This window comes from Neophocaena asiaeorientalis, unplaced genomic scaffold (genome assembly GCF_003031525.2).
Source record: "Neophocaena asiaeorientalis asiaeorientalis breed wild unplaced genomic scaffold, Neophocaena_asiaeorientalis_V1.1 scaffold114, whole genome shotgun sequence".
NCBI lineage: Eukaryota > Metazoa > Chordata > Mammalia > Artiodactyla > Phocoenidae > Neophocaena > Neophocaena asiaeorientalis.
This window is the reverse complement of record NW_020173116.1, coordinates 1,475,688-1,501,082: the sequence shown is the minus strand read 5'-3', so window position 1 is coordinate 1,501,082 and position 25,395 is coordinate 1,475,688.

Sequence of the window (25,395 nt, the reverse complement as noted above, 5' to 3'; positions counted from 1 at the left end):
AGAAACTGCATTTCAGAACAATGTGGGGCAGGGGGATTCCACTGGGATTGTTGGTCTGTGAGGTGTAGGAGGGAGGGAAGGAATAATTCTACAGTTAAAGGGAACTTGGGATACGTTTCTTTTCTGTTTTTCATAGGTGAGAGGCTTCCAAATGTAGAGCCAGTGAAGTGGCAATGTGCCTAACACACAGGAAGGCTCATTCAGAGGAGAAGCTCAGCCTTCCCTGTGAAAGGCAGTGAAGTCACAAGTGTGGACATGAGGGCAGCTGCCCATGTATGATCTGGAGGGTGGCAAAGATTATGCTGAAAACTCAGCCTCTGTGCCCTAGTAACGAATCAAATCTCAGAGAAAGAGTTTTGGGTGAAGTGGAAAAGAATGGGTTAGCTGGTTTCTCTTCCACCTGCCAAGCCAGTCATCCAGGGCCTGCTTCCCTTATGCTGCCATGTGGTTTCCAAAGGGAAGTGTAACATGGAGGAAACAACCACTCTAATTGTCTCCAACAGGGAGAGGTACATCCTTTCCACTTACATTCCCATTGGCCAGAACTAAGTCCAGTGGCCCCAACTTAACCACAAAGGAAGTGGACAATGCCCAGGGACAGAAAATGGTACAGATATGTGGCATGATCTCTGCCATTATCACTGATAAAGACCTTCATCCCAGATGGTACCTGGTAGAACTGAAAAAAAGTGCAACCCTATGAAATAAGACTGATCTGAGTTTGAATTCCAAGTGTCAGTTCATTCTCTGAAAATGAAGATAAACTCATGGGGTTTTGAGGAGAATTAAAAGATGTGACATTAATAAAGCTCCCGACATTTCAGTGTCTGGCTCAGAGAGCACACTCAACAAATGTTATCTCCCATCACTTCCCATGCCTGACTATGTAGGATACAGCATTGTGGACAATGGAAACATTATAACCCAACTTCTTCCTACGTATTCTGAATAGATCATTTTTTGGAGGGTAAGTGGTAGGAAGCTGCCACGTGTTTTAGGCTAATTCCTTCAATTCACTCCTTTGGTTTATCTTTAGACTTAACATTTACTAGGATGAACAGGAATATCTCTGACCATCAGAGTGCTGAGCTAGAGAAATTGCATATTCCTTCTTTCTAATTAATCTGGCTAGTCCCTACAGCTACTTTAACAAGCTATGATATGCAAAGATGAAGCATTCCAATTATTTTTCTATAATGCTATAATGCTTTTACAAGTGCTTTCCTCTAATGTATAATCTCCTAAATCAGACACTAAAGAAGAAATACCAGCTTTGATTTGCCAAGCTTATCCTTCTCACCAAAGTGGGGGAGAAACAACCTACCAAAATCTTGATTCTCTCAACAGCTGTGAACTATTCCCTTTAGAACCAAGTCTTTCCTCTGTTGAGTGCTGAGTACTCTTCTGTGCTTGATTTGTTTCCTGCAGGGCCCACCACTGATGATGGCATATGGATTCAGTGACTTTTTTTTGCGATGAGGATGAATAAGACATGAAGTGAGCAGAAGCGGGTGTATGTATAGGGGGGAAGGGGCAATGATGAGGAAGAAAAATGGGAGGTGGAAACAGTCCAAGGAGCAGTGAAAGAGGAAACAGAGAGGGTGAAGATGCACAGCAAGTGACCACACTGGGTCTCATCAGCTACCCCTGAAACACAAAACCAGATAGTTGGGGAGGGGAAACCAGCTCGAGATGGAAACAGAAACTCCAAATTTGAGTTTTGTGGGATTTGAGAATGAGTCCCCGATCTACTATTTTCTAGGTGTGTACTTCTAACTGCCAAAATTACTGTTGTAAGATTTAAAAAAAAAAAAAAAAGATGAAAGAACCATGTGATATCGAAGACATCATACAAATGTAAGTTATTTTTTAGAGATGTAGTTAGATACATATAGCATTAGACTGAGAAACAGCAGGGGAGGCAAAGCTTATACTTGTTTAGGAAATTTTCTGAATATATATCATATGTGACAAGTTTAGTGAAGAGTCTCGCCTCATTGGGGGTATAAACAGGAAGTAGTTTTGCTTTTCTAAACAACTGCTACCAGTTGTGCACTGTCCAACCTTTCTGCCTCATAGCAAAGATTGTTATGGACTCAGTCTGCTTTCCTAATTTCTCAGATACTTTTTGTTAACAAAGCAGTCTCAAGTAAATTCTGTGAGACTCAGTCCTGATTATTTTAAAACTTCATTCTCATGCATAAATCAAAGTCATTCCCTCCTTAGCTCTTGGAGTTGGATCAGAAGATGAAGGAGAGAGTGATGCCAAAAGCTCGGCCTCTGTGCACCAGTGACAAATCAAATCTCAAGGATAGAGTTTGGGTGAAGTAGAAAAGAATAGCTTTATTGCTTTTTCAGGCAAAGGGGGACACAACGGGCTCCTGCCCCTCAGAAACTGTGTGTCCCAACCTGGGAAGGGTTGGTGAGGAGTTTTATAGCAATGGTTCAAGGGCGGGGTTGCTGATAAGGATCAGGGTGTGCACTGGGCCTACACTTCTTTTTATTTATTTATTATTTTTAAAACATCTTTATTGGAGTATAATGCTTTACAATGGTGTGTTAGTTTCTGCTTTATAAGTGAATCAGCTACACATATACATATATCCCCATATCTCCTCCCTCTTGTGTCTCCCTCCAAACCTCCCTATCCCACCCCTATAGGTGGTCAAATAGCACTGAGCAGATCTCCCTGTGCTATGCGGCTGCTTCTCACTAGCTATCTATTTTATGTTTGTTAGTAGATATAAACCCATGCCACTCTCTCACTTCGTCCCAGGTTACACTTCCCCCTCCCCATGTCCACAAGTCCATTCTCTACGTCTGCATATTTATTCCTGTCCTGCCCCTAGGTTCTTCATAACCAATTTTTTGTTTTTTAGATTCCATATATATGTGTTAGCATACAGTATTTGTGTTTCTCTTTCTGACTTACTTCACTCTGTATGACAGACTCTAAGTCCATCCACTTCACTACAAATAACTCAATTTTGTTTCTTTTTATGGTTGAGTAATATTCCATTGTATATATGTGCCACATCTTCTTTATCCATTCATCTGTCAATGGACACTTAGGTTACTTCCATGTCCAGGCTATTGTAAATACAGCTGCAATGAACATTGTGGTCCATGACTCTTTTTGAATTATGGTTTTCTCAGGGTATATGCCTAGTAGAGGGATTGCTGGGTCATATAGTAGTTCTATTTTTAGTTTTATAAGGAACCTCCATACTGCTCTCCATAGTGGCTGTATCAATTTATATTCCCACCACGGGTGCAAGAGGTTTCCCTTTTCTCCACACCCTCCCCAGCATTTATTGTTTGTAGACTTTTTGATGATGGCCATTCTGACTGGTGTGAGATGATATCTCATTGTAGTTTTGATTTGCACCTCTCTAATGATTAGTGTTATTGAGCATCCTTTCATGTGTTTGTTGGCAATCTGTATGTCTTCTCTGGAGAAATGTCTATTTAGGTCTTCTTCCCATTTTTGGATTGGGTTGTTTGATATTGAGCTGCTTGTAAATTTTGGAGATTAATCCTTTGTCAGTAGTTACATTTGCAAATATGTTCTCCCATTCTGTGGGTTGTCTTTATGTCTTGTTTATGATTTCTTTTGCTGTACAAAAGCTTTTACGTTTCATTAGGTCTCATTTGTATATTTTTGTTTTCATTTCCATTTCTCTAGGATGTGGGTAAAAATGGATCTTGCTGTGATTTATGTCATAGAGTGTTCTGCCTATACTTTCCTCTAAGAGTTTTGTAGTGTCCGGCCTTACATTTTGACCTTTAATCCATTTTGAGTTTATTTTTGTGTATGGTGTTAGGGAGTGTTCTAATTTCATTCTTTTACATGTAGCTGTCCAGTTGCCCCAGCACCACTTATTGAAGAGGCTATCTTTTCTCCATTGTGTATTCTTGCCTCCTTTATCAAAAATAAGGTGACCAGGGCTTCCCTGGTGGTGCAGTGGTTGAGAGTCCGCCTGCCGACGCGGACATGGGTTTGTGCCCCGGCCCGGGAGGATCCCACATGCTGTGGAGCGTCTGGATCCATGAGCCATGGCCACTGAGCCTGAGCGTCTGGAGACTGTGCCCTGCAATGGGATAGGCCACAACAGTGAGAGTCTCACGTACTGCAAAAGAAAAAAAAAAGGTGACCCTATGTACATGGGTTTATCTCTGGGCTTTCTATCCTGTTCCATTGATCTATATGTCTGTTTTTGTGCCAGTACCATACTGTCTTGATTACTGTAGCTTTGTAGTGTAGTCTGATGTCAGACAGCCTGATTCTTCCAGCTCCGTATTTCTTTCTCAAGATTGCTTTGGCTATTCAGGGTCTTTTGTGTTTCCATACAAATTGTGAAATTTTTTGTTCTAGTTCTGTGGCAAATGCCAGTGGTAGTTTGATAGGGATTGCATTGAATGTGTAGATTGCTTTTGGTAGTATAATCATTTTCACAATGTTGATTCTTCCAATCCAAGAACATGGTATAGCTCTCCGTCTGTTAGTTTCATCTTTAATTTCTTTCATCAGTGTCTTACAGTTTTCAGCATACAGGTCTTTTGTCTCCTTAGGTAGGTTCATTCCTAGGTATTTTATTCTTTTTGTTGCATTGGTAAATGGGAGTGTTTCCTTAATTTCTCTTTCAGATTTTTCATCAGTAGTGTATAGGAATGCAAGAGATTTCTGCACATTAATTTTGTTTCCTGCTACCTTACCAAATTCATTGATTAGCTCTAGTAGTTTACTGGCAGAGTTTTTAGGATTCTCTATGTATAGTATCATGTCATTGGCAAACAGTGACAGCTTTACTTCTTCTTTTCCAATTTGGATTCCTTTTATTTATTTTTCTTCTGTGATTGCTGTGGCTAAAACTTCCAAAACTATGTTGAATAATAGTGGTGGGAGTTGGCCACCTTGTTTTGTTCCTGATCTTAGTGGAAATGGTTTCAGTCTTTCAACATTGAGAATGATGATGGCTGTGGGTTTGTCATATATGGACTTTATTACATTGAGGTAAGTTCCTTCTATGGCTATTTTCTAGAGAGTTTTTGTAAAAAATGGGTGTTGAATTTTTTATCTTTTTTTTTATGGGCCCAGCTGCGCTGCGGCATGTGGGATCTTCCCGGACTGGGGCACGGACCCGTCTCCCCTGCATCGGCAGGCGGACTCTCAACCACTGTGCCACCAGGGAAGCCCTATATCTTTTTTAAATTGTGGCAAAGGGGGGGTGTTGAATTTTGTTGAAAGTTTTTTCCGCATCTATTGAGATGATCATATGTATTTTATCCTTCAGTTTTTTAACATGGTATATCACATTGACTGATTTGCATATATTGAAAAATCCTTGCATTCCTTGGATAAACCCCACTTAATCATGGTGTATGCTCCTTTTCATGTGCTCTTGGATTCTGTTTGCTAGTATTTTGTTGAGGATGATTGCATGTATGTTCATCAGTGATATTGGCCTGTAGTTTTCTTTCTTTGTGACATCTTTGTCTGGTTTTGGTATCAGGTGGTGGTGGTCCATAGAAGGAATTTGGGAGTGTTCCTCTCTCTGCTATATTTTGGAAGAGTTTGAGAAGCAGAGGTATTAGCCCTTCTCTAAATTTTGATAGAATTCATCTGTGAAGCCATCTGATCCTAGGCTTTTGTTTGTTGGAAGATTTTTAATCGCATTCTCAATTTCAGTGCTTGTGATTAGTCTGTTTATATTTTCTATTTCTTCCTGGTTCAGTCTCAGAAGGTTGTGCTTTTCTAAGAATTTGTCCATTTCTTCCAGGTTGTCCATTTTATTTGCATACAGTTGTTTGTACTAATCGTGATGATCCTTTGTATTTCTGCAGTGTCAGTTTTTACTTCTTTTTCATTTCTAATTCTGTTGATTACAATCTTCTCCCTTTTTTTCTTGATGAGTCTGGCTAATGGTTTATCAATTTTATTTTCTTCTCAAAGAATGAGCTTTTATGTTATTGATCTTTGCTATTATTTCCTTAATTTCTTTTTCCTTTATTTCTGACCTGATCTTGTTGTTTCATTGAGATTTTTCTTGTTTCTTGAGGTAGGATTATATTGCTATAAACTTCCCTTTTAGAACTGCTTTTGCTGCATCCCATATGTTTTAGGTTGCGTTTTTACTTCATTTGTTTCTAGGTAGTTTTTATTTCCTTGTTGATTTCTTCAGTGATCTCTTGGTTATTTAGTAGTGTATTGTTTAGCCTCTGTGAGTTTGTATAATTTACAATTTTTTTTCCTGTAATTGATATCTAGTCTCATAGCATTGTGATCACAAAAGATTTGACATGATTCCAATTTTCTTAAATTTACCAATCCTTGATTTGTGACCCAAGACATGATCTATTCTGGAGAATATTCCATTAGCTATTGAGAAAAAAGTGTATTCTGTTGTTTTTGGATGGAACCCCTATAAATATTAATTAAGTCTATCTTTTTTAATGTAACATTTAAAGCTTGTGTTTCCTTATTTATTTTCATTTTGGATAATCTGTCCATTTGTGAAAGTGGGGTGTTAAAGTCCCCTACTGTGATTATGTTACTGTCAATTTCCCCTTTTATGACTGTTAGCATTTGCCTTATGTATTGAGGTGTTTCTATGTTGGATGCATAAATATTTACCATTGTTATATCTTCTTCTTGGATTGATCCCTTGATCATTATGTAGTGTACTTCTTTGTCTCTTGTAACAGTCTTTATTTTAAAGTCTATTTTGTATGATATGAGAATTGCTACTCCAGCTTTCTTTTGATTTCCATTTCAATGGAATATCTTTTTCCAGCCCCTCACTTTCAGTCTGTATATGTCCCTAAGTCTGAAGTGGGTCTCTTTTACACAGCATATATATGGGTCTTGTTTTTGTATGCATTCAGCCAGTCTATGTCTTTTGGTTGGAGAATTTAATCCATTTACACTTAAGATAATTATTGATATGTATGTTTCTATTTCCATTATCTTAATTGTTTTGCATTTGTTATCATAGGTCTTTTCCTTCTCTTGTGTTTCTTGCCTCAAGAGTTTCCTTTAGCATTTGTTGTAAAGCTGGTTTGGTGGTGCTGAATTCTCTTAGCTTTTGCTTGTCTGTAAAGGTTTTAATTTTGCTGTTGAATCTGAATGAGCTGCTTGCTGGGTAGAGTAATCTTGGTTGTAGGTTTTTCCCTTTCATCACTTTCGATATGTCCTGCCACTCCCTTCTGGCTTACAGACTTTCTGCTGAAAGATAAGTTCTTAACTTTATGAGAATTCCCTTGTGTGTTATTTGTTGTTTTTCCCTTTTTGCTTTTAATGTTTGTTTTTTGTATTTAATTTTTGATACTTTGATTAATATGTGTCTTTGAGTGTTTTTCTTTGGATTTATACTTTATGGAACTCTCTTTGCTTCCTGGACTTGATTATCTATTTCCTTTCCCATATTAGGAAAGTTTTGAACTATAATCTTTTCAAATATTTTCTCAATCCCTTTCTTTTTCTCTTCTTCTTCTGGAACCCCTATAATTCGAACGTTGGTGTGTTAAATGTTGTCCCAGAGGTCTGAGACTGTCCTCAATTCTTTTCATTATTTTTTGGAATATAAATGCTTTACAATGGTGTGTTAGCTTCTGCTTTACAACAATATGAATCAGATATACATACACATATGTTCCCATATCTCTTCCCTCTTGCATCTCCCTCCCTCCCAACTCCAGGTCTCACCCCTCTAGGTGGTCCCAAAGCACCAAACTAACCTCCCCATGCTATGCAGCTGCTTCCCACTAGCTATCAACTTTACATTTGGTAGTGTATATATGTCCATTGTACTCTCTCATTTTGTCGCAACTTAATTTTCCCTCTCACCATATCCTCAAGTCCATTCTCCAGTAGGTCTGTGTCTTTATTCCCATCTTACCCCTAGATGCAAGGGGCAAAACAATGACCATTGTTTCCTTTCTTTTTTTTTTTTTTTTTAGATTCCATATATATGTGTTAACCTATGGTATTTATTTTTGTTACTTCCCTCTGTATGACAGTCTGTAGGTCCATCCACCTCACTACAAATAACTCAGTTTCATTCCTTTTAATGGCTGAGTAATATTCCATTGTATATATGTGCCACATCTTCTTAATCCATTCATCTGTTGATGGACATTTCGGTTGTTTCCATTCCTGGCTATTGTAAATGGAGCTGCAATATTTTGGTACATGACTCTTTCTGAATTATGCTTTTCTCAGGGTATATGCCCAGTAATGGGATCATGGGGTTCTATGGTAGTTCTATTTTTAATTTTTTAAGGAACATCCATACTTTTCTCCATAGTGGCTATATCAATTTACATTCCCACCAACAGTGCAAGAGGGTTCCCTTTTCTCCACACCCTCTCCAGCATTTATTGTTTTCATATTTTTTGATGATGGCCATTCTGACCAGTGTGAGATGATATCTCATTGTAGTTTTGATTTGCATTTATCTAATGATGTTGAGCATTCTTTCATGTGTCTGTTGGCAATCTGTAAATCATCTTTGGAGAAATTTCTATTTATGTCTATTTAGGTTCTTACAGACTTTTTCCTGTAATTGATATGTAGTGCCATATCATCGTGGTCTGAAAAGATACTTGATACAATTTCAATTTTCTTAAATTTACCAAGGCTTGATTTGTGACCCAAAATGTGGTCTATCCTGGAGAATGTTCCATGAGCACTTGAGAAGAATGTGTATTCTGTTGTTTTTGGATGGAATGTCCTATAAATATCAATTAAGTCCATCTTGTTTAATGTATCATTTAAAGCTTGTGTTTCCTTATTTATTTTCATTTTGGATGATCTGTCCATGGGTGAAAGTGGGGTGTTAAAGTCCCCTACTATGAATGTGTTACTGTCGATTTCCCCTTTTATGGCTGTTAGTATTTGCCTTATGTATTGAGGTGCTCCGATGTTGGGTACATAAATATTTACATTTGTTATATCTTCTTCGATCGATCCCTTGGTCATTATGTAGTGTCCTTCTTTGTCTCTTGTAATAGTCTTTGTTTTAAAGTCTATTTTGTCTGATATGAGAATTGCTACTCCAGCTTTCTTTTGATGTCCATTTGCATGAAATATCTTTTTCCATCCCCTGACACTCAGTCTGTAGGTGTCCCTAGGTCTGAAGTGAGTCTATTTTTTTTTTTGCGGTACGCGGGCCTCTCACTGTTGTGGCCTCTCTCATTGCGGAGCACAGGATCTGGACACGCAGGCTCAGCAGCCATGGCTCACGGGCCCAGCCGCTCCACGGCATGTGGGATCTTCACGGGCCGGGGCACGAACCCGTGTCCCCTGCATCGGCAGGCGGACTCTCAACCACTGTGCCACCAGGGAAGCCCTGAAGTGAGTCTCTTGTAGACAATATACATATGAGTCTTGTTTTTGTATCCATTCCGCCAATCTTTGTCTTGGTTGGAGCATTTAGTCCATTTACATTTAAGGTAATTATTGATATGTATGTTCCTATTACCATTTTTAAAATTGTTTTGGGTTTATTATTGTAGGTCTTTTCCTTCTCTTGTGTTTCCTGCCTAGAGAAGTTCCTTTAGCGTTTGTTGTAAAGCTGGTTTGTTGGTGCTGAATTCTCTTAGCTTTTGCTTTTCTGTAAAGGTTTTAATTTCTCCATCAAATCTGAATGAGATCCTTGCTGGGTACAGTAATCTTGGCTGTAGGTTTTTCTCCTTCATCACTTTAAATATGTCCTGCCACTCCCTTCTGTCTTGCAGAGTTTCTGCTGAAAGATCAGCTGTTAAGTTTATGGGGATTCCCTTATGTGTTATATTTGTTGTTTTTCCCTTGCTGCTCTTAATATTTGTTCTTTGTATTTAATTTTTGTTAATTTGATTTATATGTGTCTTGGTGTGCTTTTCCTTGGATTTATCTTGTATGGTAGTCCCTGTGCTTTGTGGACTTGATTAACTATTTCCTTTCCCATATTAGGGAAGTTTTCAACTATAATCTCTTCAAATATTTTTTCAGTCACTTTCTTTTTCCCTTCTTCTTCTGGAACCACTACAATTCGAATGTTGGTGCATTTAATGTTGTCCTAGAGTTCTCTGAGACTATCCTCAATTCTTTTCATTCTTTTCTCTTTTTTCTTCTCTGCAGTAATTATTTCCATGGCACACCCTGTGTTTTCCTGGGGAATTTGTCCCTGGATCATGGGACCTTGGCAATGGTGGGCTGCACAGACTCCCAGGAGGGGAGGTGTGGATAGTGACCTGTGCCTTCACACAGGTTTCTTGGTGGCTGAAGCAGTGGCCTTAGCATCTCATGCCCATCTCTGCGGTCCGTGCTGATAGCCACAGCTCATACCCGTATCTGGAGCTCCTTTAATCAGCGCTCTTAATCTGCTCTCCTTATGCACCAGGAAACAAAGAGGCAAGAAAAAGTCTCTTGCCTCTTCAGCAGCTCCAGACTTTTTCGCGGACTCCCTCCTGGCTAGCTGTGGTGCACTAGCCCCCTTCAAGCTGTTTTCATGCAGTCAACCCCAGTCCTCTCCCTGCATCTGACTGAAGTCCAAGCCTCAACTCCCAGTCGCTGCCTGCCCCGGCAGGTGAGCAGACAAGCTTCTCAGATGGTGAGTGCTGGTCGGCACTGATCCTCTGTGTGGGAATCTCTCCACTTTGCCCTCTGCACCCCTGTTGTTGCACTCTCCTCTGTGACTCTGAAGCTGCCCCCCTCCGCCATCCACAGTCTCTGCCCATTAAGAGGCTTCTAGTGTGTGGAAACCTTTCCTCCTTCATGACTCCCTCCCTCTGGTGTAGGTCCCATCCCTATTCTTTTGTCTCTGTTTATTCTTTTTTCTTTTGCCCTACCCAGGTACGTGGAGAGTGTCTTGCCTTTTGGGAGTTCTGAGGTCTTCTGCCAGCTTTCAGTAGGTGTTTTGTAGGGGTTGTTCCACATGTAGATGTATTTTTGATGTATTTGTGAGGAGGAAGGTGATCTCCATGTCTTACTCTTCTGTCATCTTGAAGGTCTCCTCCTACACTTTCTAATCTGGCCTCAGGTGGTCTCCTGATGAGCTTCAAGTTTATCAAACTGACCTCCTCTCTGGAACATCTTCCATTCTGTGGGTGTTTTAGTTCTTCAGAAGAGCTTAAAGACATCGTTATGTGTATCCCTTGAGGTGAAATCCTGCCCCTGCCCCAAGGTTACGGTATTGTTTCTTGGCTGCTCCTCCCTTGTCTATGCATCTGCTCCTTTCCTTGATTAGCAACTGTTTGAAAGCCTTCCTGCCCAGGAGCCCCACAGTGTCCTGCTTTCAAGAGGAGGCTGAGGTCCTTACTTACACAGCAAGGTTACTCCCCTCTCCTGTGCTCATCCTTAGCGTTAATCTAGTTATTTGTCTGTGGGCTAATGTGACTGGTTGCTGATAAGTGGTTCACACCCAAATTGCTTCTTGGGCACAGGTGGTCCCTTCTGGGGCAGGTCACATCCTCTGCTTGACCCTCAGCTAGAGGATTCCCCCCAAAATCCTCTGCTCAGAGGGCCTGTTTACCCTGTGTCTGAAATTAGCAAGTACTTAGAAGATTCCTGCCCCCCAAAATGGATATATACTAAATTTAGAAGTGGAGAATGTTATTACTATTTTTTCTTAGCTGTATCCTTAGTTATCAAAACTAGGAAAACTGAGGAGAACCTAGTCTCTCTGGAGTTTGTGTATATTGCTATGTAATTATATAATATTAATTAATGAACACAAACTCAAGCAGGATCTATCTATCATCTATCTATATATATGTATGAATGTATTATCTATCTATCTATCTATCTATCTATCTATCTATCTATCTATCTATCTATCATCTATCTCTCTGTCTTCCATTTTTATGTAAAGCCTAGCACAGGAAATCTTGAAATCGTTTGAGCACAATTCATTTCAAAAATTTTTTTATTAGTGGTAAATATTTCCTCTCATTTTACAGAGAAGATCACTTTCATGATACTATAGCTTCTCTTGTAAATTAAAAATATTTTTTCCAGCTTTATTGAGATACAATTGACCTATAACATGGAGTAGGTTTAAGGTGTACAATGTGATGGTTTTGATTTGCTATACACATATATTGTGCAGTGCTTACCACCATAAGGTGAGTTAACACATTCGTCACCTTACACAGTTATAATTTGTGTGTGCGTGTGTGTGTGTGTGGTGAGAATTTTTAAGATTTATTCTCTTAGCAACTTTCAAACATATAATAGAGGTTTGTTAACTATGGTTACCATGTCGTACATTACATTACATCCCCAGAACTTACTCCTCTTATAACTGGAAATTTGTATCCTTTGACCATCTTCACACATTTCTCCCACTCCCACTCTCCACCACCTAGCAACCACCAATCTGTTCTCTGTTTTTATGAGTTCTTTTTTCCCCCCTCCGTATATATGGAGATTATATAGTATTTGATTTCTCTGTCTGATATTTCACTTAGCATAATCTCCTCAAGTTTCATCCATGTTGTCACAAATGGTAGAATTTCCTTCTTTTTTATGGCTAAATAATATTCAATTCTGTATGTACACCACATATTCTTTATCCATTCATCCATTGATGGACACTTATGTTGTTTTCATGTCTCAGCTATTTTAAATAGTGCTGCAATAAACATGGAAGTGCAGATATCTTTTTGAGATAGTGATTTCATTTCTTTTGGATATATACCCAAAAGTGGAGTTTCTGGATCATATGGTTGTTCTATTTTTAATTTTTTGAGGAAACTCTATACTGTTTTCCACAGTAGGTGCACCAATTTTCATTTCCACCAACAGTACACAAGTGTTCCCTTTTCTCCATATGTTTCCCAGCACTTGTTGTCTCTTGTCTTTTTGGTAATAGTCATTCTAACAGGTCTAAAGTGATATCTCATTATGGTTTTGATTTGCATTTCCATGATGATTAGTAATATTGAGCATCTTTTCATGTATCTGTTGGCCACTTGAATAGTATCTTAGGAAAAATGTCTATTCAGGTCTTTTGACCATTTTAGAATCAGATTATTTGCTTTTTTGCTACATGAATTTCTTATATATTTTAGATATATCAGATGAATTGTTTACAAATGTTTTCTTCCATTCCATTAGTTGCATTTTCATTCTCTTATTGTTTCTTTTGCCACACAGAAGCTTTTTAGTTGGATGTAGTCCCACTTACTTATTTTTGCTTTTGTTGCTTGTGCTGTTATATCCATAAAATCATTGCCAGTACCAATGTCAAGGAGATTTTTTCCCTATGCTTTCTTCTAGGACTTTTATGGTTTCAGGTCTTACATTTAAGTCTTTAATCCATTTTGATTTAATCTTTGTGAGTGGTGAAAGATTCTTGTAAATTTTTGGAATTATGTGGCTATCAAGTGATATTGAAAGTTTCCAAAGATGGGCATGATGGAAAATTCTGCATATGAGATGACATGAGATCCAAGATAGACTCTAGCCTGCAAGTTGAGGTTCCCTATATTTGATGAGGAGCATTCTTAACCTTGATGAAATGGGAACTTGTTGTTAAACTTTTTAAGTGAATAATTACAGCTCCTTATTCTTTTCAAATTTATTGTATTGTCAGTTTACTTATTTAGATTTGGGTTTTGTAAATTTAAGACACACTTGTAATGTTTCTTGATTCTTGGAAATATTTTTGTTGGGTCCATATGACCTTAGAGTCATCTTTTCCTTCAGTACAAGCTTTATGCCAATATTTATTGCTAACCTCACTAGGATGTGTTTTCACAAGCAGAAGCTGGGCATTAAGTCCCCTAGGTAAGATTCATCAATTGCTTCCCTTTGATTCTGCAGTTCTATACACACTGCTATGTTATTTTCTGATGATTAGCCCCAAGGCCATTAGAAAGATATCACTGAGGATTGCTTGATTACAACAGAATCCTAGGAAATGAAAGGAAGCACAGCAGCCATCCCTAAGAAATGGGCTGCAGGGTGGTAACTTCTATTTTTGTATGTGTGTAACCAACTTTTTGTCTATTAATACAGTTCCATTATGAAGATCTTGCAGAGACATTCACTCAATAAATTAATGTCATCCCAATTGTAAAATTAGAAAATCTCAGAGTTGGAAGAAATCTTGAAAGCCAGGTAGTCCAGTGATCTGCTCTATGTTTAATTCCCCCTCCAATATCCTGAAAATATCTCTCAGCATCTGTTTGAACAGCCCCAGGGATGGGGAAACTACAACCCTAGGTGGCAGTACACTCACTGATATTGAAAGTATATCCTGTGAGGAAACAATTGATCACCTGTCCTTTCCACCCTTCAGATCTTGATTATAACCATTTTCTCTCCCGTAGAATTTTTCTCCATTTCAGTCATCACCCTCACCCTGCTTCATCACCTCCTCATTTGACAAAAGTTCCAGGCCTCCATCACCTTATTCTGCTCATCATATCTTCTTTAAGTGTCATCTCTAGATTTGAACCCAATATTACAGGTACAGTTTGATCAAGCTCAGAGCAGAGCAGAGGAGAATCACAGCCCTTATTCATTAAAACCTCTAAGTTTTCTTTATCCCCTCTCCCCCTCTTTTTCAGATGCTAAATCATGTTTCCCTTGTACCTGTGCACTTGAATTTTGGATCTAAGGACAAGATCCTGTATTTGTAGACACTAAATTTCATATTGTTAATTTCTTTTAGAAACATTTTCTTATTTATTACATCAAATACCCAGCATGCTTACTTTATACCTTTTTTTTAGAAATAATTCTTGAGCTTTGAAAATAATTTAATTTTTTATTTAATTAATAACACAGATTTAGGTAAAGATTTCTCCTAAGTCTTTGCACCTATTTCTAAAATTTTGTTCTATGTGAGGATTGGTTTATATTTCTCCTTCTCCCCATCCACCTAAGAGAGGCTGTTTTTAGACAGAATAATTTTTGAATTAAAAAAAATTGTCCATAATACCACATGTCCTTCTTTTTTATGCTTCTGAAAAAATATTATTTGTATTTTTAATTCAAGAATTTAAATATTACTTATCTGACATCATCTGTATTTCATATGTGTTCTGAAAGTCTTTAAAATAATGATTTCTTCCTTCCCTGTTTAATTTTAAAGAATAATTGTGGTGAAGTTTTCTATTATTTATTTCCTCCATATCTTCTCTTTAACTGTCTTCCAGAATGCTTATGAATTGGTGATTATTTCTCCCTGACCAATTTTCATGGTTCTCTGTATAAGGTTTTTAACCCTCATTATTGCCTGAGTCAAGGAGGTAATTTCCTTTTCTCTCTGTTTCTTCTGTGCCTCCTCTTCCAAAAACCTGCTTTCTAGTGCTTCTTTCTGATTGTAAATGGTTTCCAATTTACTATTTATTCCTTTTAATGTCATCTTCTCTCAGTTCTTTTCAACAGACAATCCTCTAAAACTTCCTACTGGAAATGGTGGTAAGTTTTCCAGGTATCGTTTTTTTTTTTTTTTTTAAATTTTTTAATTTTATTTAATTTATTTTTTTATACAACAGCTTCTTACTAGCTATCTATTTTATACATATTAGTGTATATATGTCAATCCCAATCTCTCAATTCATCCTCCACCCACCCACCACCACTTTCCCCCCTTGGTGTCCGTACATTTGTTCTCTACAACTGTGTTTCTATTTCTGCCCTGCAAACTGGTTCATCTGTACCATTTTTCTAGGTTCCACATATATGCATTAATATATGATATTTGTTTTTTCTTTCTGATCTACTTCATTCTGTATGGCAGTCTCTAGATCCATCCACGTCTCTACAAATGACCTAATTTCATTCCTTTTTATGGCTGGGTAATATTCTATTGTATATATGTACCACATCTTCTTCATCCATTCATCTGTTGATGGACATTTAGGTTGCTTCCATGACCTGGTTATTGTAAATAATGCTGCAATGAACATTCAGGTGCATGCGTCTTTTTGAATTATGGTTTTCTCTGGGCAGGTATCTTGAAATTAAATGTTTTCTAAGTTTTCTTAAGGAGGAACCAATGGAATTATCTATTTCTGCCTCTTAACATGCTTTCAGAAGCTTGCCCTTCCAAAATGCAAGCACTGAAGCACTTGTTCAGAAATTGTTTCTGATTTTAGGCTTAGCCAACAGTTTTCAAAAAAAAAAAAATCTAGAAAAACTGCTTTGATTTTCCTAGTCCTTACCAAGGCCCCCATTTTTGTGTACTCTCTCCTGCTGTCTCAGCAATGTCACTTTTTAGTTCAGAGTGCCAGAGACTCCCATTTAGGTGTGTGGCCAAATGTGCCAACAGCTGCCTTCCCTAAATTGGGCTACAGCAGCTGAAAATCTGCCCAGAGAAGAAATGCACAGATTTTTGGCTTCAGGGAAATCCTGGAGCAACTCACAACTTTGCTTCCCCACATGTCTGCAACAGAAGGTGTATGGAATAGTGATAGAGTGTTGCTTCCTAGGTGATTTTGTACCGTCTGGACCATGATCTGAAAGAGAGGCTTTCATGATGTTTCAAAACTGTACATTGTTCTTAGTTTCTTGTAATCAACACCTTTCTGAGACAAAGGAATATTCCCAGAGCATGAAGAACCATGGCTTCTGGGCTTGGTTCCAAATATAATTGCAGAGACATACAGTAGATACAGCTTCATCATCTTTGGGAACTTTAAATCTGGTCCAACCAGGTAATCTCACCTTCTGACCCTAGGGTCAGGCCTCCAGATCTGTTTCTAAATCCCCCTAAAGTTAATGATTTGTGGTCATAGTTACAAAGCTCTCAGAGATGATGGAATATTCCATCTCTCTCTGTCCCTTAAGAAGGTAAAATGATGTTTTATTCTTTCTTATTAAGGAACGTAGATACACAGTTCTGAATATAGCACACTTCTGTTAATGGCATCAAAATTGGTCTCTTTTCTTAAAATGTAATGATATTTTCTTAGGCAGGAATTCAGCACCAGAGATGGTTTTCAGCAGCCTCTTCCCTTTGATCATTATAATTGAATAATTATTACATACACTTGAATGTTCTATTTATGCTAATACATTGGTTATAGGGAATGACACAACAGTATTCAGATTATGCTGGTTGCATTAAGAATGGAAAAAAAGGCCACTATGAGGTAATTTCATTTCATTATTTTTGTAATGTTTTCCTCCTCATTAACGTTTTTTGGAATCTTCATATTCAAAGATAGAGTTTATTGAACAAAATTGCTCTCTCTTAGGCTACATCATTTTTCACAAAGCCCACAAGACTGGGGAACATTTAGTATCAATACTCTTTGTTAGTTTCATCTGTTGAAAAAGGTCATCCAAACTAAGTAAGCTAGAAGTTTATTTTTCTTTGAGATGGAAGTATGCAGCCATGCAGGCAGTCTAAGTTATGGTGCCTCTGCTCTACTAGTTGTGAGCAAGCCAGGCTCCCTCAACTTGTTGATGCGCTTTTTTGTGCTTTCTCTTCCTAGTGTCAACCAATGGCCCAAGATGGTTGCCCAACTTCAGCCATCAGGTTTACATTCCAGTCTACAGAAAGGAGGAAATGCTGGAGCAAGGGATACATATCAACTGGTCTCTAGAGGTGTGACATCATTTTTTTAGGCCTAATCAGGCAGTACTTAGGCCTCTGGCCCCATATAATTGCCAAGAAGCCTGAGAAACAGTTGTTTTTTTTTTTTCTTCCTCTGGGCAGACATGAACTGAGCTTTTTAAAAAACCCAAAATTCTATTACTACTAGAGACGAGAGAAAGTTTATTGGTAGTCAGCCAGCAGTCTTAAACTCATTGCCCTCCAACCCTTGAATGAACCAGAGAGACATGTGTTGGAACGTCACTGAAGGCAATCTAAATGAGGCTGATAGAGGGCCATTCATATACTGCTCCTACTGTTGGCCTGATGGGAAGTTCATCTTGGTTCTCTGGGGAAAGACATTTCTTTCTCTTAACCTGCATTTATTATGGAGCCCACTCATGTTCTTTAAGATATTAAAGCTTTGGATAAAATGCAAATGTTCTTTGAGAATATTATAGGATTAATTAGCATAATATAGTACAAAGGACATAGATATTAGAATCAGACAAAACTACATTTAATTCTGGCTCTCTCACTTATTAAATGAGTGAATATGGGAATGAATATGAATATCCTGGCCTCAATTTTCTCATCTGTAAAATGAGTACCATAATACCTTACATTTTTATGTATGTGTATAGTAAATTATTTAATGTTTGCAAAGGCAAAGTTGGTAATTAAAAATGATCCCTCCTTTGCATTTCCCTACTAACCACACACATATCAGCTCCAATCATATCTTATATCACCACAGCACTGGTCCTCAAGTAGATGTAACCAATGATGGGTGAGTTTTGATAGAGGATGGTGAGAATTATTCTGGAGGAGAGGGAGAGCTTTGTGAAAGATCTGGGTGAGTTACCATGGTACAAGGTCCCAGTGAGTATTAGGCAAGATTAGAATTCCCAGCTGCATCCAGGAACATGTTTATTTTGACATGTTGTAGGGATAGTTTAATTCAGTCATTTTTAATATGGGATCATTTGGATATACTCTGAAAAACAAACCACTAAACTTTCACCTTTTAAAAGTTGTCAGTCATTGGGCAAAACCAGCATCCATTTGGAGGGAACCTCAGGATGTGTTTGAACAGTGGGTGGGTGTCAAGAATGAGGGTGAGACTCAAGGATGGAGTAAGGATCAGGGATAATTATTAACCACATAGGAGATATGTAGTCTTTTAGAACTTCAGGAAATCATCAGTGAAACTGGGGAGAAAGACAGGACCTGAAGATCCCTTCAGAGGAACTTAGAGCAATCAGCATATGCATACCCTGGACGTGTGTCACTGTTTATGAGTTGTGATCCTGTGCTTTTGAATTTGTGCCATGGCATGTGCTGTAATCTAGGGTGGAGTTGGCCAGGAGTGGTTTTTACCCACCTACAGGACTGTTGTGAAGAATTGCTCTCTTCTCCATGGTTTATGGCTACCATCTCCATGCTATATGTGAAAGCACCCAAGCAATAATGCACTAACGGTGCCTTTCAGAGCTGCGTAAATCCTTCCTTTGATAAACTAGGAACATGTGGACAAGATAAATGCCCTAGGACAGAAATGCTATCCAGGATCCTGAAAGAAAAGCACCCTCACATATGTCATAATAGACATGAAGAGAAATTCTGCTCGGAATAGTATTTTTCTAAACCTCAGAATTTTGTGTCATATTATGTTTTTCAGTTTAAAACCCTGTCTGGCAATGCCTATAATTTTAAGAAAAAAAGCAAAATCAATCAATCAATCAATAAATGTGGCTGTGTATCTTATCTTTGTTATAATGCAATAGTGAATGGTGGTAATTTTTGTGTCAGCTTTACTATCCCTAACTAGGGATTTAAGGAGTAGAATAAGGTGGCCATCATAAGAAGAAATATGGTATATTTAAAAAGTTACTGATACATGACACTTACGGAATTACAACTGAGAAAGCAGTGATGTGAGGGTTTTGGAAAAGAAATAAGTTAAACTGTCAGCTCCTACCTATGTGTGCTACAAATCGTTCTTGGATAAAATACAACAATTCCAGTGTTGTGTATCATAATTGGGAGGTGTAAATAAAGCATTATGGTAAAAAAAGTCATGCGATTTTTATGTGGAGAAATAAAAATGACCTATTGTCTCCTATAAAAGGGTGTGCCACCATCATATGAGGTTAATGTGAGGCCAAGAAATAAAACATCCATAAAATATGGTCACAGTTTTCTAAGTTTTAAATCTTATGTAGAAGTTGACCTTAAATGAAACTGTGGGTTACGTCCTGAATGCCTGAACTAACCCTATTAATTTGTTGAGTTTATAAATGAACTCTAAATATATACTTTTCCTCCAAAAGAAATAAAACCTATTTGTCTTTTTTGTCTGTTTTAACCAACCAGGGAACCAGTTTGAATGGGACCTGGATTGAAATATATTCAAAATCCAAAGATATAAAACACCTAAAATATATCCTGAATCAAATCAAAATTCCATTTGGTCATCTCTTGAGAGGGTCAAACCATCAAAGTATTATCGTGAACAGATACTATTATCAGCTAGTAGAAGAGAAGTAAAGTGCCCCTCCTGCCCCACTTTTAAACTTTTGTTTTGCTTTTTTTAGTGTACATGCTTTCTCTTTTGAATTCATCTGCTTCTAGTTCATCTTGCAGCATTTAGATTTTCATTCATTTTCACATGGTGAATTTTGCGTTGGAAATATTTGCTTAATACATAACAGGTTTCTCATTTCTCTAATATTTGAGTTCATCTTCAGCTTTCTTGTTGGTTCTTAACTGAAAGCTTCATTGAGTGAATATGTTGGACTCTCCAGTCTAGATTCATCAATTCATGGAGGGAGGGCAGGGCTTTTGTTTGCCCTGGGTTGCTGTGTTTATCTATTGAGATGCTGAGGATTTCGATAGGTGCTCTCACAGAGTGAGGATCTAGGAAGGTAGTTAAGGAGGAGAGAGAAATCTGGAAGCCTCTCTTAATGTTTGCACTTGTTGGAGAAGCTAGGAAGTTTAGATTTTGTTTGTTATTTTTAAACATGGCCGATGTTCAATTTGGTTTAGATGGAAGAGCCATTAATCACTAAGGTGATGAGTAGTGAGAAACAGTCACTGAGAAATTGTTGGGACTAGGAGGATGGTAAGAGGAGAGACCCCTGCATGTCTTCATGGACACTTTCAAAGCATTGAAACCTTGTCTGAGCCTGCCCCGGTTTTATTCTTGGTGAATATTTCTCAGCATCTCCATTCTCCCCAGGCTCACATTCCCATGTATATTTACAGGCTGCTCAGTGCTTACATTGATGCACCTCAGGGTTTGATATTTGATGTTACGTTATTTTTGTTTTATTTTCCCCTTAAAAGCATTGAACTGAATCATAAAATAGTGCTGGTAAGACATAGGCACATACAAAAAAGGAAGGAGTGGGCCTGACGCTGTGAGGCAGGAATTGGGTTTGTCCTGTGTTGGAGCTGGGTGAGTCCCCACGGGCAAGACCAGGCTTCACCCTAAGGGGTTGGAGGAAGCAACTTGCTTACACCTGGCATAAAGGCTGTGGTCGTTTTTTAAAACTGGATGAAAGATGTCTAATAAATCTTCCAATTTACTTTTGTTTTTGTTGTTTTCACTTTTGTTTTGTTTTTGGTGCATATCTCCCTTACACGTTGTGGATATGATCAAGGACAAAGCCAAGCTTGCCCATCACTTTTGCTCCTCTGGTGATACCCACCAGAATCAGAGTGCTGGGCTGATATGACCATGGGCATATCCTAGAGGTAAACTCTGTTGGTCTTTGTTAGAGAAATTGTATTTTGTTAATTCATGTTTTTCTAGAAGGAGACATCCACTTTCCTTCCAGCAGAATGGGGGTGGCATTGGAGTGACATTTCTGTTTCTTCTTGTAACCTCTTTACTGCATCTTTTGCCCAAGAAGAATGACATTTGATTGGTGAAGTTGGTGGGAGGCTAACTTCTCTTGGACCTCATCACCTAGGCAAGGAGGCTAATGCATTGAAAAGACAATGCTTGCCCATGACTCGTGTTCTTGGCCTCTATTTTGCTGATTAAGCTTGTAAATGGGCTTTACCTTGCACTTCAGGCTTTCATTTATGAGGCTGATGCTTTGATCCCTCATCTTGTCATTAGTTCCTTGTGTTTATGCCCTGACCCTCCTGTAAGGGAGAGGAGAGGAGTAACTGGTGTTCGAGTGTGCCCACTGCCTAGGTGCTGCCTGATGGCTGCGTAGGGCTCACCACTGTTGAGACCCTTCCAGGACTGACCTGAATTGGATCCTATACCATACTCGTCATTAAACTCCAGAGCTAATGAATCAGCACTTCATTGAGGAGAGTACAAGATTCTGTGTTTTGAATATGTCCTACAGTTGACTGTGATGATCAGCCAAGTTTGAGAAGCATCTTTTGAGACTTTTACCAATATCTTCCTCTATCATTAAAACTTACATTTTCCTTGTCATATTCTTTCAGGTTCCTATTTAGGAGCTAATCAATGATTGACTTTGGTAGGGTGATTGGTTTAATATACCACTGCTCCAAAAGAGGGTATTTGTATGTGTTAACAAAGAACTTCTTGGGGCAATGCTAGGATTAAAAGAAAGACACTATTCCAGGTTCTGTGTCATCCTGTGGGGCTGTATGTGAGTTGTCATGGTGGTGGGGAGCCCTTTAAGCACTGTTCACATCACAGTCTCCTGCAGAACTCACATAGGCCCTTAGAGTGTATTTCAGGGTGACAGTATTTTCTGCCCGTGCTGCTGGACTTGGAATGAGAAAGTAGATGAAATGTAAATTCAGACACATTTGGGAATGAGCATTTCCTTCTTTTGAATAGACTGTCATGGAGTCGAAGATACAGGTTACAGGCCAGGGATTGGTGACATTCATAAATTATCAGATCCTAAAATTCACATTCTAACAGGATTATTTTAAAGAGGCTTAGCTCTCTTCGGTTGCATAATGTCTTATTCTTTCATCTTCAGCATTCATGTTTGATAAAAATGATTCCTCATGTAAATTCATTTATTATAATTCAATCCTTCCTAAATTCCCTTGATATAGAGCTACAGAATGTTACTTTTCTTTTTCCTCTTGAGAAAGGTGCTAAAAATGCAATGCTGCCTTATGGTATATGAATTCATCCAAAATTCTTGCTACAAATTCTCCTGCCTTTTTAGAAGCCCTTTCTTTCTATAACTTGATTTTTGCCTGCCTCACATATTACTGTCCACTTTTGAGCATACAAATACTCATTATGAGTACACATAATGAGCATTGGATTCAACCAAAGTTATCCAGTTGATCAATTTACTCCCTTCTTTCCTGAGCAGTATGCCTTTCACTACTTCTATGCTTTTTAGCCATTTTGTTCCTCCCCATGGGATGAATGCACCTTCAGAATGACCATCCTGATTATGCCTCATGGTCCTGCCAATCCAGAATTACGGCAGTGACAAGGGTATCAAGTGATGACTGAAGTGAGATCTGGTCACTGAACTTCCTGATATTGACTTCAAAATTATAGAGGTATGTGGTTTATCTTTCTCTGGCAATTGCCAACTAAAATTAACAATAACATGTCAGTTAGTATTAGTCTTATGAATATTCGGTTTATAGATTAAGGGTTAGGTAAATGTCTGCTAGGCATTGAAAGAGAGAGTAAAAGAGAGGAGTTCTTGCTGCACATGAAAAATCCAATGGTCCTTATCTGCATGCTAAGTGGTTCTCTGTTCCTGTTGCTCAATTGATATGATTCAGTGCCTTACTTTGTAGATGGTTTACACCTGGCAAATGGAGATGCTCAGCCACGGAGCCAGTGATGCTGCAAATTCCTAGTCACATGTCTTCAGGAGATGGGACTACTGAATTAGTATTTGCTATGGGACAGTGAGTGAGGAATTCAGCTGCAAGAAGCCAGCAGAACAGGAGGCCTTGTGTTTGTCCCAAGTAACCTCCACAATGTGATATAGAACAAACAGAGAAATGCTTTGGTGTTTCCAAATCCTAACTTTAGAAATTTATTTATTTGAGATAATATACTATACTTCCAGGAATCCTATGTTAAAATGTAAAGTGTTTATCCTCCCTAGAATGTCAAGTCATTATTATTAGCCCAAACAAATGAATGATGGTCTGTCACCAGATACAAACAGTATCCTGAGGGCTGGGGCAAAGGATGGAAAAGTTTGAGACTGAGCAAGTGAGGATGGCCAGAGGCTTACTCTCTCCCAGGAAATGCCCCAGGATCCTTTGGCACATTATTAGTAGGCCACAGTAGGCAGTGTGAGTATAGTTGCCTTGTATCCAACCTAATGAGCAGATACTTAGAATGGAGTCCTGAAAGGTCTAGGGTCTGAGCTGGACTATCCCCATCTACAAGTAGTTCTCTTAGTTCTTGAGAACTCTGTGCTCTCCTCTAATGCACCCTAGGAAGGGCGTCCCTTGGGAAGGACCCCCAACCCTTGCTGCTTGAAATCATGTTTCCTCCAATGCAGCTTTATTCAAGGATTTTTAATACTTATTTGGAAGTCATAGTAAATTGCCATCTTACCACCCTTATGAATCTGATTTAAATTTAAAGATATTTATATCTATACATTTTTTTTACATTGAGTATAGCTATCTCCAGTGTTGCTCCTTAAATCATAAGCCTTTTTAAGTAAAGTAGTAGTTTAGCCAAAGAGATTGACTTCCAGGACTGATGGGTTACTGGTTTCTGAAGAAAAATGTATTTGGCCTATCACTTAAACGTGGCCAGGAGGTATTTCTTTAGTAACTAATAAACTCCTCCACCCTCTGGTCTCTTGTTTGTGGAAAGGGATGTGAGCTTGCTTTTAGGCATGTGGGATGATGCATGGGTGAATTTTCTACTTATTCTTAACTGCAGATACTATGTCTGAAGCTCTTGGATTGGGGTTTGCTTAGCCATTTTGCTTAATGTTTTATAATTTCATTATAATTGTGTGAAAGGCAATCAAGTATTTTATCTTTCTTTAATAAGCCTCACTGTAAACAGGAATAATGGATCTATCCCAGAAAAGGAAACAGGACACTGATTTTTTTTTTTAATCATTCCTATGCTATACCTTAGAAAAAGGCGTAAAGGCTGGGAAGCAGCAAAAAAGAGGCTACTGACAGAATTAGTTTTGATATATACTTGAGAATGGCAAAAGCTCTGAAAACTGAGAATGTTTATATCCACAGCATATTGTAAGAAACTCATAAAGTGATTCCTCCCCAGAAGTCAATTTTATTGAAATTAACTGCACCTCCACAGTCTGCACCTTCATTTTATAAAATGTAGCCATGTAGATGTTTGCAAATAAAATCATAACAAATTCCCCAAAGCAAAAAGTATAAGGTTAGAATCATTATTTAAAATGCATTCACATTTGAGAGCCCTGTCAATTCACCTAAAACAAAACAGAACCTTTGAACATCATATGATTTAAAGATAAATTAAGATGGAATCCATGAGTTGCTTAATACAAAAGAGGACTACATATATATGTGGAATCAAGTCTCAAGTTAAAGTATTATTCAGAGAAAAATTGATAGTTTTAATTCATTTATTAGAACACAAGAAAGACTGAAAATCAATGAGCTAAGATTTCAGCTCAAGAAGCTAAAACAGCATAACAAAGTACATCAAAAAATATAGAGGAGGGCTTCCCTTTTGGTGCAGTGGTTGAGAGTCTGCCTGCTGATGCAGGGGACACAGGTTCGTGCCCCGGTCCGGGAAGATTCCACATGCCACGGAGCGGCTGGGCCCGTGAGCCATGGCCGCTGAGCCTGCGCGTCCAGAGCCTGTGCTCCACAACGGGAGAGGCCACAACAGTGAGAGGGCCCACGTACTGAAAAA